Here is a 3,649-nt window from a genome sequence, read left to right as displayed (position 1 = left end):
GTGGGGCCGCCGGGCAGGGCGCCCCCCAGCGGCGGGCGGTGTGGGGGCCAGCCCCGCGCGCCCTCAGCCGTGGCTCTGGGGGCTCCGCGGGGATAAAGGGCAGCGAAAAGGAAAAGAAAAGCTTATTTTTATCTCAGCACCGCTGAGTTCACGCAGGGGCCAGCGGAGTGTTTTTAGCTGGTGGCATTCCTGAGGGCAGATTTGTAGCTGCAGAGGTCCCCGGCAGTGTCGTGCTCCCCCCGCCTCCCAAAAGCGAGGGACGCGCCTTCGCGCTTCCTATTTTTAAAGGCCACCGACAATTAGCTTTTTAAACTCCGGTGTCAATGCCCAGCCAAGGGCAGCGTTCTTTCGCCGCCAGATAACTTCATGAAGGAATGCTGCCCTATTAGAGGAGTCGTTCTGGAGGCTGGGATTATATTCTATGGGAACAATGTATTTTGGGCAGCCTGAGTATGTAGATGTCTGTTTGCCCCTGGTTAACGAGGCGCACAAAGTTAGCAAACACACGAGCGTGCGCTGCCATAATCCCCTTTTCGTGTGCATCGGTGTTTATCTCAGGTTTCACTGGTGCCAGATATACACACTCGTACAGTTTTAGTGCTGGTTTCAGGTTCGCTACAGCTGTGTTGCACTCACAAAACTGTGTGGTGTCACTATAGCGAGACACTGACCTTTCGACTGCTGCTGGAATTTAATATTTGCTGTAGTATTTGATCTAATTTGTGATTCCTATTCAGTGCATTACTTTAAAAATAGCTAGATTTGCATTTGCTGGGGTCTATTCAAAACCTCATTCACGTTACTATTAATATCCAGCTTGACACGCCAGCATCATAAAAGCCCAAATGCTCCAGTCTCCCTGTGGAGAATCCTTTGGTGTTTTTTGGTCACTGAAAGGCAGCAGACGAGTTACTGATAGATGCCCTTTTTTAAAAAAAAGCGAAAGACATCTGACAAAGTGTAATACTCAGATGTGCTTTTTCCTAGAATGAGGAAGCTGCTTACGCAGTTGTTTTTGTTTTTCTCACAGTGCCCTCTGCAAAGCGTCAGTGTTGCTCATCCAGCCCCCTGTGTCCTCAGACACCAACAGAGCGTAATGAAATGTTTTCTGAAGTCTGCCAAGTGCCAACTGGTGACAAAGTGAAATGAAGAACTGAGCAGTTGCAAATATTGAGAAAGAGCTGTCTAAATTTCATTATTTTTATGGGGCCTTAACATGACTTTTTCAAGATGCTGATCCAAATGGTTCGTCACCTTCCCCCCCACCAGCAACAGAAAGAACAAAATATTCCACAGGTTAAAGCTGCAACTCAAGAGGCAGACTGGAGAAGAAAAAAGATACTCAGGGGAGGCTCAGTTGTGGACAATGACATTACTCTCTGTGGGCTGGGTCTGACTGCAGCACTCTTGAGGAAGGCTTAGGGTGCAAACTGGCTTTGGCCAGTGGCTTGGATAGGTATCTCTGACCCCCTGCCCCCTGTGGCAGAAACAGGGGGTCTTATTCACCCAAAGCCTGGGAGCTGGGAGCAAAGATGCACTTGAGTACTTTGGTGCTCACACCTGAAGGTTTGAGTTGAAAAGCAAGATCTTTGTGCTGTTGCTTGAGAAGAGAAGGCAGAAAGAAACATTTTGTTGACCTCAGAACATGGGAGGAAATCTCATTAATTTTATTAGGCTGTATAAAGATATGAGCTCTTCAGTTTGGACTCTGGAAAATGTGCAGCAGCAGGAATACTTTGACCCCAGTCTATATGCCAGCATGGCGTGAAGCATCCATGAGGGGCTGATCCCACAGCCTGTACGTGGTGTGGACTTTGGTGGGCACAGCACCGTTTTCACTGGTGTAATCTGACTGAAAGGAAGTCACTGCTGATTAACTCTGGCCATAACCGAGTGAGGCTCAGGCCTCCTTTTTGTAGGATGTCTGAAGAGCACTCCAGCTCTGTGTTATATGCCTATGGGTGTAGAAATGTGTGTGCACATGGATATGGATGTACAGAATTTCTCCACATGGCAGTTACATCCTTAGCTCTGTAATTGACACAGCTACAGTGGTGTCCAAAGAGAGATGTGGATTTACATCAGCAGGGGATCTGGCCAGGGATATTCTAACAGAGGCATTTTTAAAAAATATTTTATTTGGAAGAAGAAATAAATTTCTTGTGTCTCAAGAGCATAGAAATAGGATAATTGCTCTTGTTTAGATTTCAGGCCAACATCACCTTCCCCCTCTGAGTAAAATGTCAATGGTGCTTTTCTGAAGCAGGATTCATATCTCTGGTCTTACTCTAGATGGAGTTGGTTTTGCACCAATATAGTGTCCTTTTTTCCAAAACAGCACAGAAAGCCTGGCAAGCTCCTTGTTTACTAAATGCAGCAAAAGGAGTCCTCTGCCTCAGCCCCTTGAATTCAGGATCGTGTCACAACCTGTGCTGAGAAAGCAGCATTACCAACCACAAATGAGGAAGAAACAATACCAGACCCCTGGCATTTCCTAATCTCCCTCCCACGTGTGCACACACACAAACAAAATATAGGAAGAGGCCCAGGGAGAGCTCCCACAAGGTGCAGATGAGCATGGGGGAGAAGCTGTGGCATGGACCTGTTGTTTCCCACTGCTTGGCAATGATTGACATCCACAGTGTTCACTCGACTTCTCTTTTACCACAAAAAAACAGTGGAGGCATTTATACAACTCAAGGTGAAGGCTGTTCTCACTTTACCATCCCTTACAGAGAATGTGGCCCTCTGGGAGCATCTAATTGCAATGCATCTAATTGCAGCCTGGGGTGGCACTTGCTGAGTTGGGGTGTTCAGATCGCAGTCACATGAAAGCAACTAGTGGAATTGAAGTGGAAGACTGTGTTGATGGCTCACTTGTGTGTTTCCTTTACTGGCAGGAGTGGATCTTGTCTCCTCACAGAGCTGGGAGGACTTTTTGTGCTGGGAGAGAAGCATACAGCCTTGCAGGCTGTGTGCCAGGGCATGCCAAGAAACATGGAGGGCTGGCCTGCTGCCCCACTGACACCTGAGGGACAGCTGAAGGACATCCTTTAACCAGCCCTGTGGCTGTGAGGTTGGTGTGAGAGGGCCTGGCATTTACTGTCAGAGGAAAAGGGAAGCATGTGGGTTAGTCATCCAGGACCTTTTCAAGGGAGGTGGTGAAGTAAGCACAAGAAAAGGGGAAAGGGTTTGGTTTGCCCTACTCCCAGACCTTGCCAAGCAGGTACCCTTCACGGAGATGGGACAAAATATCTTGTTCTATCTCATCTTTCAGGCTCTAACCTCTGCCACTGCAATGATGTAAGATGGGGATGCTGAAACAAAGAACATTGATTTAGCATGGTACAATGCAGCAGGCACTGACATCACATCTGAATCTGTAATGAAGTAGGATCAGTTTTTGGGATGGCACTGGTAAATCCCATGTATTTCTGCTTCCAAGGAAGACCATTAAAAAACCTCTGCTTCTGCGGTTGTTCAGAGATGATGACAGATGATGCAAGACAGTAGAAACAGTGGTCAGGATCTGGCCCCTGGCAGCAACAGACCCCATCACCCTTTCAGAGAGAGGAGTAGTGGCAGGATCTCCTGGTTCTTCTAGCACTGGATGTGGGCTCTGCTGCTCAGAAATGGGTCTGTATGGGCT

The sequence above is a fragment of the Lonchura striata genome, chromosome 4, assembly GCF_046129695.1.
Source record: "Lonchura striata isolate bLonStr1 chromosome 4, bLonStr1.mat, whole genome shotgun sequence".
Classification (NCBI taxonomy): Eukaryota; Metazoa; Chordata; class Aves; order Passeriformes; family Estrildidae; genus Lonchura; species Lonchura striata.
The sequence above is the reverse complement of the archived record's forward strand: the minus strand, read 5'-3'. Positions refer to the sequence as shown.